Here is a 13,793-nt window from a genome sequence, read left to right on the forward strand (position 1 = left end):
ACTAACGTCTGAAGTAGTGATGGAGGGAACTGACACCAGGAATCCTGCAGAGCTGTCCATAAATCCGTAAGAGTGCGAGGGGTGGAGATCTCTTATGAACAGCACGTTGCAAGGCATGCTCAATAATGTTCATGTCTGGGGAGTTTGGTGACCAGAAGAAGTGTTTAAACTCAGAAGAGTGTTCCTGGAGCCACTCTGTAGCAATTCTGGACGAGCCGGGTATCGGACTGTCCTGCTGGAATTTCCCAAGACTGTCAGAACGCACAATGGACAAAAATGGATACAGGTGATCAGACAGGATGCTTACGTACGTGTCACCTGTCAAAGTCGTATATAGACGTGTCAGGGGTCCCATATCACTCCAACTGCACACGCCCCACACTATTACAGAGCCTCCACCAGCTTGAACAGTCCCCTGCTGACATGCAGGGTTCGTGGATTGATGAGGTTGCCTCCATACCCGTACACGTCCATCCGGTCAATACAATTTGAAACAAGACTCATCTGACCAGGCGACATGTTTCCAGTCATCCGTAGTCCTTATCAGTATTGGCGGGCGCAGGCAAGGCATAAGTCTTTGTGTCGTGCGGTCATAAAGGGCACACGAGTGCGCCTTCGGATGCAAAAGTCCATATCGATGATGTTCCGTTCAATGGTTCGCACGCTGACGCTTGTTGATGGCCTTGCGTTGAAATCTGCAGCAATATACAGAAGGGTTGCACTTCTGTCACGTTGAACGATTCCCTTGTGTCGTCTTTAGTCATGTTCTTGCAGGATCTTTTACCGGCCGCAGTGATGTCGGAGATTTGATGTTTTACCAGATTCCTGATATTCACGGTATACTCGTGAAATGGTCATACTGGAAAATCCCCACTTCATCGCTACCTCGGAGATGCTGTCCCCCATCGCTCGTCCACCGACTATAACACCACGTACAAACTCATTTAAACCTTGATGAGCTGCCATTTTAGCAGCAGTAACCAATCTGACAACTGCGCCAGACAGTTGTTTTATACAGGCTTTGCCGACCGCACCGCCGAATTCTGCCTATTTACATATCTCTCTATATATGAACATGCATAGCTATATGAGTTTCTTTGGCGCTTCAGAGTATGTCAGTAGACGAGAAACAGTCGCTGTAATGAAGTTTCTGATCACAGAAGTATTAGTCCACACATGGAGCACAATCTCCTTGAGGACGATAATGCAAGGCTACACACGAGCGCTGCGACATCTGCAACAAGCCGACACCTTGCAGCCAGTGTCATCGATCATCCTCCATATAGCCTCGACGGGGCCCCAACCGATTTTCATTTCCTTCTAAGACTTAAAGGGCACTTGACTTTGACAGTGATGAAGCGGTGCAAGCAGAGGTGACGCTGGGGCTCCGTCAACGACGTCAAACATTTTACAGCGACGGTATCATTAATCTGGTCTCTCATTGGAAGAAATGTGTTCGTCGCCAGGATGTCTATGTTGAGAAATAAATATGTAGAGATGCGTAATACAAATAAAGAATGTTAAGCACTCCGTCTTCAGGTCACAAGTGGTCCATCGGGACCATCCGACCGCCGTGTCAACCTCAGTGGAGGATGCAGATAAGAGGGGCGTGTGGTCAGCACACCACTCTCCCCGTCGTTATGATGGTTTTCTTTGATTGGAGCCGCTACTATTCGGTCGAGCAGCTCTTCAATTGGCAACACGAGGCTGAGTGCACACCGAAAAATGGCAACAGCACATGACGACCTGGACGGTCACCCATCCAAGTGCCGGCCACGCCTGAGAGCGCTTAACTTCCGTGATCTGTCGGGAACTGGCGTATCCACTGCGGCAAGGCCGTTGCCACAACAGTGTTAATACCGTTTATTTTATTTGAAAAACGCGAAGAGTTTTCGCATTAAAAATTCGGAGTCAGTACTTTCCAGCACACTGCCGTGTATATACTGGTGGGCATAATTTAAGGACGAAAGTAATTTTCACATGACGTGCCACTGCCAACTAACGCAGCTCGATTAAAATTGGAACGTACAAAAAAAAAAAAAAAAATGCTACAGCAAAGAGCAGAAGGCAAGTGGGAGAGACGCGCAATGATACTTTGATTCACAGACAATAATTACACTGAAGTCATCACGTTTCATGACTGTCCTCTGGACATTACAAACGGCAGTATATGATTTTTTAATAACACGCGTGATCACGAACGAGAAAGCACGTTCTTCAACTCTATGCAATGCTGACCGTAAGGGTGGTGGGAAGCTCTTGAGGTACAGTGTTCCTTTCCTCCACCAACGGGGTTGACAACTGGTGGATGGTGGTTGGTGTATGCGGACATGCTGCAGTACGAGTCCCCAAAGCATTCCACACGATAGGATTTGAGGTACAGGAAGGGGAAGCACATGCAATTCGCCGAACATCCTCTCGTTCCAAGTGCTCCTCACTTCCGCTGTTAGGCACGGTCGCGCATTGTCACTCATAAAACTGAGGTCCAGGCCGAATGAACCCCTGAAAAGACGCACGAGAGGAAGCAGTACAGCGTCAAAATAACTTTCATTCCTGAGTGTACCGGCAGCGGCCTTCCCGCAGTGGATACGCCGTTTCCCGTCAGGTCACCGAAGTTAGGCTCTGTCGGGTGTGACCGAAACTTGGATGGGTGACCATCCAGGCCACCATGCGCTGTTGCCATTTTTCAGGGTGCACTCAGCCTCATGATGCCAACTGAGAAGCTACTCGACTCAATAGTAGTGGCTCCGGACGAAGAAAACCATCATAACGACCAGGAGAGCGGTGTGCTGACCACACGTCCCTCCTATCCGCATCCTCGCCTGAGGATGACACGGCGGTCGGATGGTCCCGATGGTCCACTTGTGGCCTGAAGACGGAGTGCTGAGTGTACCGTCTTCAAAGATTTGGAGGTCAGTACATTCATGCAACATTACGCCTCCTCGCACCATAACACATGGACCACCAAAACTATCATTTTCGACAGTGGTCCTAGATGGATTACACGTTCCCCCTTCTCGCCTAATGAGGGTACGTCCAGTTTTTTGAACACGATCGTTTTGTTGGTCGAGATATTATGAGTTGGGGATACATAATGTTACAAGGGCATACTACCCTCTAAATCTTTGAACACGGTACCCTTTCCAGTCAAAGTTAGCATGACACTGTATGTCTTCTCCATGTGCTTCGTTTCAGGGGTGCATTCGGCCCAGATTACTTTGTTCTGGATGACAACACGCGAGCGCATTGAACAACGCAGACGCAGGATCTCTTGAAACGAAAGGATATTCGGCAAATGGACTAGCCTGTCCGTTCCCACGACTTAAGTTCTGTAGACCAAGCGTGGAATGTGCTAAGGAGACGTACAGCAGGACGTCTACACACACCAGCGACCATACGGCGGTTGTTAACCGCGCTTGTGCTAGAACAGAATGCCCTACCACACTAACTCGTTGCCAACCTTGAAGCCAGTGTGGGAGCATGTTGCAGGAGCATGCACTCCCATCCGTGGATTTTTCGGATGATTTGCCTTTCAGCATTTTTGATATTTTCGAGGTCTCCTTTGTAGCCGGCCGCGGTGGCGGCGGTTCTAGGCACCCAGTCCGGAATCGCGCGACTGCTACGATCGCAGGTTCGAATCCTGCCTCGGGCATGGATGTGTGTGATGTCCTTAGGTTAGTTAGGTTTAACTAGTTCTAAGTTCTAGGGGACTGATGACCACAGCTGTTAAGCCCCATAGTGCTCAGAGCCATTTCTCCTTTGTAATTAAGGTTTAGAGTCTCGCTGGCGTAGAGTGTTTCAGGTTTGATAACAATTGTGTAGTGTCGAGCTTTTGTGTTGATGTTTATGTATTTTTTATTGTAGATGCTCACAACCTTCCCATATGCTTCCGGCATTTTGAGTTCCCGTGTTTTTTGTGATAATCTCTCTCTACATCAACATCTACATTTATACTCTTCAAGACATTCAACGGTGTGTGGCAGAGGGCACTTTACGTGCCACTGTCATTACCTCCCTTTCCTGTTCCAGTCGTGTATGGTTCGCGGGAAGAACGACTGGCCGAAAGCCTCCGTGCGCGCTCGAATCTCTCTAATTTTACATTCGTGATCTCCTCGGGAGGTATACGGAGGGGGAAGCAATATATTCGATACCTCATCCAGAAACGCACCCTCTCGAAACCTGGACAGCAAGCTACACCGCGATGCAGAGCGCCTCTCTTGCAGAGTCTGCCACTTGAGTTTGCTAAACAACTCCAAACGCTATCACGCTTACCAAATAACCCTGTGACGAAACGCGCCGCTCTTCTTTGGATCTTCTCTATCTCCTCTGTCAACCCGACCTGGTATGGATCACACACTGATGAGCAATACTCAAGTATAGGTCGAACGAGTAAGCCGCCTCCTTTGTTGATGGACTACATTTTCTAAGGACTCTCCCAATGAACCTCAACCTGGCACCCGCCTTACCAACAATTAATTTTACATGATCATTCCACTTCAAATCGTTCCGTACGCATACTCCCAGATATTTCACAAAAGTAACTGCTACCAGTGTTTGTTCCGCTACCATATAATCATACAATAAAGGATCCTTCTTTCTATGTATTCGCAATACATTACATTTGTCTGTGTTACGGGTCAGTTGCCACTCCCTGCACCAAGTGCCTATCCGCTGGAGGTCTTCCTGCATTTCGCTGCAATTTTCTAATGCTGCAACTTCTCTGTATACTACAGCATCATCCGCGAAAAGCCGCATGGAACTTCCGACAGTATCTACTAGGTCATTTATATATATTGTGAAAAGCAATGGTCCCATAACACTCCCCTGTGGCACGCCGTAGGTTACTTTAACGTCTGTAGACGTCTCTCCATTGATAACAACATGCTGTGTTATATTTGCTAAAAACTCTTCAGTCCAGCCACACAGCTGGTCTGATATTCCGTAGGCTCTTACTTTGTTTATCAGGCGACAGTGCGGAACTGTATCGAACGCCTTCCGGAAGTCAAGGAAAATGGCATCTACCTGGGAGCCTGTATCTAATATTTTCTGGGTCTCCTGATCAAATAAAGCGAGTTGGGTCTCACACGATCGCTGTTTCCGGAATCCATGTTTATTCCTACTGAGTAGATTCTGGGTTTCCAGAAATGACATGATACGCGAGCAACAAACATGTTCTAAAATCCTACAACAGCTCGATGTCAGAGATATAGGCCTATAGTTTTGCGCATCTGCTCGACGACCCTTCTTGAAAACTGGAACTACCCGTGCTCTTTTCCAATCATTTGGAACCTTCCGTACCTCTAGAGACTTGCGGGACACGGCTGTTAGAAGGGGGGGGGGGGGGGGGGGCAAGTTCTTTCGCGTACTCTGTGTAGAATCGAATTGATATCCCGTCAGGTCCAGTGGACTTTCCTCTGTTGAGTGATTTCAGTTAATTTTCCATTCCTTGGACACTTAATTCGATGTCAGCCATTTTTTCGTTCGTGCGAGGATTTAGGGAAGGAACTGCAGTGCGGTCTTCCTCTGTGAAACAGCTTTGGAAAAAGGTGTTTAGTATTTCAGCTTTACGCGTGTCATCCTCTGTTTCAATGCCATTATCATCCCAGAGTGTCTGGATATGCTGTTTCGATCCACTTACTGATTTAACGTAAGACCAGAACTTCCGTCAAGTCGGTACACAGAATGTTACTGTAGGCTCAACAATTACTCCCAAGTACTTAAAGAGGTTGACCTTGCTTACTGTGCCATATTTTGTGTTTTGATGTATTTTATAGCCACGAACACGGTTTTAGAAAAAGAAATTTGCAGTCCAACTTTCTCGGCACATTCTTTGAGGACTTCGATCTGATGGATTGCTGTTTGTTCATCACCAGAAAGGATCGCGAGGTCATCAGCGAAGGATAGGCGTGTGACGCCGACGCTATCCTTTTCTTTTCCTAGCCTGATGGGTTTCCAGATGTTTCGATTTTTCAGGTCTGGTTGCCATTCTTTGATGACTTTGTCCAAAACGATGTTGAAAGGTAGTGGGGAGAGGCTATCCCCTTGACGGACGCCAGTCTTGATGGAAAAAGGTTGTGAGATTTCTCCGCTGAATTTGACTTTGGAAGTTGTGTCTGTTTGGGTCTGTTAGATGAGCCGTTGTGTTTTTGGATCCAGATTGTTTTTTTTTTTGTTTTTTTTTTTAGTATATTAAACAGGGACTGTCGGTCGATGGAGTCGTAAGTTTTCTTGAAGTCGACAAATGTTATAACAATAATAATAATTATTATTGTTATCATTAATGCGAATTATTATTCATTGCTATTATTTGTGATGGTAATTATAATTGTCCTCATAATATCTTACGTACGTAACTGAACAATATGTTTTATATACTTAACTGGGCAAGAATAACGCATAGAAATTGAGAATACTTTAGGAGTGTTTTTGGTATGTGTTCTCCCTGGTTTGGCTAAATACACAATAAGTAAATAAATAATTTCATCAACTGATAGAATGTGTGACCAAAATTTAGGTGATCTGATTCGTATCATGGTCTCTCCTCGTATGGGCTGGATGTAGCCGCTGTCTTGGTCTACATCTACATCTACATCCATACTCTGCAAGCCACCTGACGGGGTGTGACGGAGTGTACCTTGAGTACTTCTATCGGTTCTCCCTTCTATTCCAGTCTCGTATCGTTCGTGGAAAGAAGGATTGTCGGTACGCCTCTGTGTGGGCTCTAATCTCTCTGATTTTATCCTCGTGGTCTCTTCGCGAGATATACGTAGGAAGGAGCAATATACTGCTTGACTCGTCGGTGAAGGTATGTTCTCGAAACTTCAACAAAAGCCCGTACCGAGCTACTGAGCATCTCTCTTGCAGAGTTTTCCACTGGAGTTTACTAAATTATCCTGTAACGAAGCGCGCTGCTCTCCGTTGGATCTTCTCTATCTCTTCTATCAACCCTATTTGGTACGGATCCCACACTGGTGAGCAGTATTCAGGCAGTGGGCGAACAAGTGTACTGTATCTAGAATGAAATTTTCACTCTACAGCGGAGTGTGCGCTGACACGAAACTTCCTGGCAGATTAAAACTGTGTGCCCGACCGAGACCCGAACTCGGGACCTTTGCCTTTCGCGGGCAACCGCTCTCCCGAGTTCGAGTCTCGGTCCGGCACACAGTTTTAATCTGCCGGGAAGTTTCAAGTGTACTGTAACCTACTTCCTTTGTTTTCGGATTGCATTTCCTTAGGATTCTTCCAATGAATCTCGTCGATATGAGCGTGAATCGGTCTGGAAAAGCGTCCGACCTACAAAGCGCCGAGGCAAAGTGTTTGTTGACTGAAGCGCGAAATCAGCGATGAGCGCGAGACTCTCTGGCCGGTCAGCCTAGCCTGCAGCTCGCCGGTGCGTCTGCAGCGCCTTCCGGTGCGGCACAGACAGCTGTGGGACTGCGGGCTCGTGTTTGTCGGCGTTCCGTTCCTCGGAGGCGGCAGCTGTTCCGGGAACCGCCAACACGCGCCGGCTGGCAGTCGGCCGTGACTCTCAGCACTGCAACTGCTGGCTTCCGGCCGCGGTCCTTCAGAGCCCGTGGCTGCAAGCAATCATATCATTCGCTCAGCTGTCGATATGCAAGACTGCTCGCAGTCGCCCCTTTCTGGTACACACAACTACATGGCTGACTGGGTGGTTGCCTACGCTGATGACCTTATCGTCGTGGCACCTACAAGCTCCAGGTCCCAATTAGAGAGGAAAGCGACGCGACTCCTCGCATCCATCGCGGTCTGTGGTGCACGAACAACAAACTCGCAATACCAACTCGCATTCTTATAGGACAACTATCCATGGAGTTCCACCCAATAATATCCAAACAGCAGACTCTGTACACAATTTATTATATTACCAATACCAAGCTTCTTTAAATAACAACAAATTCACATAACTTACAAAACTTAACAAATGGTTAAAGAGTGAGCTTTAAAAAACAATAACGGCAGCTTGCCACCATAAAATCAGGAACCTTTTACAACAGTGCTTTTAGAGTTTATCCAAAAGACAAAATCCAATAATAAGTTAACTGGGCATCACAATTTAAAATGATTTATATAAAAAAACTTTACGATAATGGCGCTTGGCACCATAAAATGAAAGAAGCGCAACACACAACCAATAAATATAATAACAAAATAATCTCATACAACCAAAGGGCGCGGGCAACTCCCAACGCAATCACAAACGAGCGAGCTCTCAACACTTGGGAGCCTTCCCACTACAAACGGTCCCCGAAATAAACCGCTGAGAGCTCCCCGACATGCCTCCCACAACTGCCCATCACTTACGCACCTTGGTTATATTCTGTAACACACGACAGATAATATCAACCAAAGATAAAATTCAAAAATCAAATAACAATATAACATCCCGACAGCACATGAAAACAACAGCGCCGTTAAGTTGGGCGCTCTTAAGTAGCGGAAGCCAACACACAAATCTCAAACAATTCTCGCTTCCTAAAACAAAACAACAAAAGCCAAGTGCACATGAATAGTCAAACCAAAATCTTATAAGTGCCTTAACGGCACCAAACGCGACTATTCCACCAAGTTAATAATAACACAATAAAAAAAAATACAACCAAATTGAGCCGGCCGGAGTGGCCGAGCGGTTAAAGGCGCTTCAGTCTGGAACCGCACGACCGCTACGGTCGCAGGTCCGAATCCTGCCTCGGGCACGGATGAGTGGGTTTAAGTAGTTCTAAGTTCTAGGGGACTTATGACCACAGCAGTTGAGTCCCATAGTGCTCAGAGCCATTTGAACCATTTGAACCATCCAAATTGACTAGATCGTGTTGTTCAGGTCCCAGAAGACCACATATACCAAGCAGCAGTAATTCACTATGTATATACTGTCCAAAATCGCCCTTCATAGGCAGACTTTACCTAACACCTCGACTGCCAAATGTACCATGCATGAACGCAACTCCGGGCAGGACTCCAATTGAGCAAATAAATTAGTACCAACAAATATCGTAACGAGCCACACATACAGCAAAAAGTTCCAACAACACCGTCCAACATCAGAAAAGTTCAGAAACCGCGGCTGGAGCTTCCAGGGGAAAATCTGAAGAGCCAACCGGCTCCGAAATTCAGCAACTACACTCCTGGAAATGGAAAAAAGAACACATTGACACCGGCGTGTCAGACCCACCATACTTGCTCCGGACACTGGGAGAGGGCTGTACAAGCAATGATCACACGCACGGCACAGCGGACACACCAGGAACCGCGGTGTTGGCCGTCGAATGGCGCTAGCTGCGCAGCATTTGTGCACCGCCGCCGTCAGTGTCAGCCAGTTTGCCGTGGCATACGGAGCTCCATCGCAGTCTTTAACACTGGTAGCATGCCGCGACAGCGTGGACGTGAACCGTATGTGCAGTTGACGGACTTTGAGCGAGGGCGTATAGTGGGCATGCGGGAGGCCGGGTGGACGTACCGCCGAATTGCTCAACACGTGGGGCGTAAGGTCTCCACAGTACATCGATGTTGTCGCCAGTGGTCGGCGGAAGGTGCACGTGCCCGTCGACCTGGGACCGGACCGCAGCGACGCACGGATGCACGCCAAGACCGTAGGATCCTACGCAGTGCCGTAGGGGACCGCACCGCCACTTCCCAGCAAATTAGGGACACTGTTGCTCCTGGGGTATCGGCGAGGACCATTCGCAACCGTCTCCATGAAGCTGGGCTACGGTCCCGCACACCGTTAGGCCGTCTTCCGCTCACGCCCCAACATCGTGCAACCCGCCTCCAGTGGTGTCGCGACAGGCGTGAATGGAGGGACGAATGGAGACGTGTCGTCTTCAGCGATGAGAGTCGCTTCTGCCTTGGTGCCAATGATGGTCGTATGCGTGTTTGGCGCCGTGCAGGTGAGCGCCACAATCAGGACTGCATACGATCGAGGCACACAGGGCCAACACCCGGCATCATGGTGTGGGGAGCGATCTCCTACACTGGCCGTACACCACTGGTGATCGTCGAGGGGACACTGAATAGTGCACACGGTACATCCAAACCGTCATCGAACCCATCGTTCTACCATTCCTAGACCGGCAAGGGAACTTGCTGTTCCAACAGGACAATGCACGTCCGAATGTATCCCGTGCCACCCAACGTGCTCTAGAAGGTGTAAGTCAACTACCCTGGCCAGCAAGATCTCCGGATCTGCCCCCATTGAGCATGTTTGGGACTGGATGAAGCGTCGTCTCACGCGGTCTGCACGTCCAGCACGAACGCTGGTCCAACTGAGGCGCCAGGTGGAAATGGCATGGCAAGCCGTTCCACAGGACTACATCCAGCATCTCTACGATCGTCTCCATGGGAGAATAGCAGCCTGCATTGCTTCGAAAGGTGGATATACACTGTACTAGTGCCGACATTGTGCATGCTCTGTTGCCTGTGTCTATGTGCCTGTGGTTCTGTTAGTGTGATCATGTGATGTATCTGACCCCAGGAATGTGTCAATAAAGTTTCCCCTTCCTGGGACAATGAATTCACGGTGTTCTTATTTCAATTTCCAGGAGTGTGGTCGTCTCCGGGCCAGAATATCACAGGACCCCACCGGACCACCACATGAGACAGGCAGGCAGAACAAGTACGCAGACTCCAATTTATCACCATCGCATGGCCAGCACAGGGCCAGTCGCCTCCGCCCCAGACCACTCTGCTCATATTGCGAGGCACAACCACCTTAGCGCTAGCCACTAGCAGGTCAGGCAGAGCGAACTTCACGTTCCGTCCAGTCCCCGGAAAGCCAACTACCCTCTCGCTTTCCGCCGGCCACCGCAAACACACGCCAGCGACGTCATAGCAAATCGCCACCGGAGCACCACCCGCTCCAGGACAGCGAACTATAATCTATTACAGTGCACGCTCTGAACAAGATCACAGGTTAGCGGCGCGCGCCATATCACTGTTTACCTGAAATTTTAAACACTGTAAATGTTTTTTATTCCAGTCTTAGATCACAATAAGAATTCTTTAGACGATGACCGGTTTCTGTCCGTAATGACCATCCTCAGATCTTTTTTACACCATGTTCTAAAGTTATAAGGTCATAATGGCATACTGTTGCAATAATGACTGTGTGGACGATGCGGCCTGTTCTACACCTTATTTTAGATCTGTATGACGATGCTACGCTGATTATATGTATATGTTTTGACGATGCCATTATGGCCTTATCGTTTTAGGACATGCTGTAAAAAAGATCTGAGGATGGTCATTACGGACTGAAACCGGTCATCGTCTAAAGAATTCATATTCTGATCAAAGACCGGAATAAAAAATATTTGACAGTATTGGATCACTGTTTGTATACGCGACCATGTCGCAGTTGGCTTTAAACATTTTTATTGGCTGAGGTTCAAATGGCTCTGAGCACTATGGGACTCAACTGCTGAGGTCATTAGTCCCCTAGAACTTAGAACTAGTTAAACCTAACTAACCTAAGGACATCACACACATCCATGCCCGAGGCAGGATTCGAACCTGCGACCGTAGCGGTCTCGCGGTTCCAGACTGCAGCGCCAGAACCGCGCGGCCAATTCGGCCGGCATTGGCTGAGGTCCAGCAACCGTGCGTTAACTTAAGTACAGGATGTATGTATAGCCACCTCGGTCGCACAAAATTATTGTCAAATTGGCCACGGTTTCGGCAGCAGTAAGGCAGTCTTCATCAGAATAAAAATTACATAGGATTACCTATAAAATATAATGACATGGCTCAAAAATGATGTATTTCACCCGTGATGTGATTACATGTAAGTACACTGTTTGCACATTTTATGGAAGTAATCCTATTAAGTGTATTGTATTTTTGAGCCATGTCATTATGTTTTCTAGGTAATCGTACGTAATTTTTATCCTGATGGAGATCGCCTTAGTGCTGTCGAAACCATGGTCCATTTGACAATAATTTTGTGCAACCGAGATGCCTATAGATACATCCTGTAATTAAAGAAAAATGTTTACCTACTTCTACGAGGCACAGTGAAAAGAAATTCAGTTATAAAGTTAAACAACGTATCTATAAAAAGGAAAACTATGACCAGATACCTTGGCATTTATAATGGCGAACTGTTGCAGTTTAACGAACATGCCAGACGGACAATTGACAAAGCGACGCCGAGTGGTCTAAGGCGCTGCAGTCATGGACTGTGCGGCTGGTCCCGGCGGAGGTTCGAGTCCTTCCTCGGGCATGGGTGTGTGTGTTTGTCCTTAGGGTAATTTAGGTTAAGTAGTGTGTAAGCTTAGAGACTGATGATCTTAGCAGTTAAGTCCCATAAGACTTCACACACATTTGAACATTTGACAAAGCAACGAAACTCATGCATGAACTTGCAGGACTGTACACTATAAGATACAGACTAAAACTAAGCCCCATCCGTCAGGTCTTGTAAGCCCCAACGGCACCGACCGGCCGCCGTGTCATCCTCAGCCCACAGGCGTCACTTGGTGCCGATACGGAGGGGCATGTGGTCAGCACACCGCTCTCCCGAGGCCGTATGTCAGTTTACGACACCGCAGCCGCTACTTCTCAGTGAAGTAGCTCCTCAGTTTGCCTCACAAGGGCTGAGTGCACCCCGCTTGCCAACAGCGCTCGGCAGACCGGATGGTCACCCATCCAAGTGCTAGCCCAGCCCGACAGCGCTTAACTTCGGTGATCTGACGGGAACCGGTGTTACCACTGCGGCAAGGCCGTCGGTCAAGATACAGATTACTCCTTCAGTCAATGAGGGCATATTACATAGCGCACTTTGAGTTAGGGGGCTCCGGAACGCCCTATACTTGCAATGTTAAAATAACGCTTATAAATTACATCTTTCCTCACAAAGTATTTGAGGTAGGAAGTTGAACTTTTTACAAATTATTTATTGGAATATGGGCTACAACTTAACACAGGGATTTTACAAAATTGTAGTTCAGTTATTAAAGATGATTTTTTTTCAATTGTAATGAAAATTCACAACTTTTTTTGCAATTTTTTATTTATATATTCAAAAATATACAGTTTTTTGGAAAAAGGCTGTGTTAAATTATGCAGAAGGTACTGTGTAACATTTACTGAAAGTTTGAAACAAATATGTTTGGAAGATCCTTAGAAAACATGTAATTAGTATGAGAAAATAAAAGTTTTGGGAATCGAGCGACAAAGATTGGATTAACTTTTTAGTGCATTCCAGGTCCATAGGATGGATTATCTTCATCCTCTGCAAACTCCTCCTCCAGCTTCCTCTTGTTCCTCCTCCTGTTTACTCTTGCTTGTACTTCTAGACTCTTTACAGCCCTGTCTGCAGCCCGAAGGCGTTCCTTGTCTAAAGCAAGCGTCGCTCGTTGCTGTGTTCGTAGATTTTGCTACCATTTTCTTCAGTTGCAGTTACTGCAACACTGTTCCAAAAGGTGGTCACGTATGAAAACTTATCACATTTCAGTTGTATTTCACTAGCAAGTCCTACGTGCTTTATTATGGAGAGTTCCAGACCAACTTCACTACAATGAATACATCTTATACAGTTTGAAAAAATTCCTTTGAGAACCGACATATCAAATATTTCATTCACATCCGATTCGCCCATAAAACATTCATAGTTTTCACTCATTGAACCAAGCTTCTTCTGTGAAGTATTTTCTTTCCCACTTTGACTGCTATGGGCAGGTGTACTTGAGAGGTTAAGTTCACTCACTTGGGTATCGTCTTTATTGTTTACAGTAATAACACATACCTTTGGCTTTCCAACATTTCTCCTTTTCTTAAAA

At 47.0% G+C, this 13,793-nt stretch overlaps 1 pseudogene; it reads right to left on the reverse strand.

The window, feature by feature from the left end:
- Positions 1–12,624: 12,624 nt before the first annotated feature.
- LOC124719316 lies at positions 12,625–12,742 on the reverse strand (annotated as a pseudogene).
- Between the last annotated feature and the right edge of the window lie 1,051 nt (positions 12,743–13,793).

The sequence above is a fragment of the Schistocerca piceifrons genome, chromosome 10 (genome assembly GCF_021461385.2).
Source record: "Schistocerca piceifrons isolate TAMUIC-IGC-003096 chromosome 10, iqSchPice1.1, whole genome shotgun sequence".
NCBI classification, from domain to species: Eukaryota; Metazoa; Arthropoda; class Insecta; order Orthoptera; family Acrididae; genus Schistocerca; species Schistocerca piceifrons.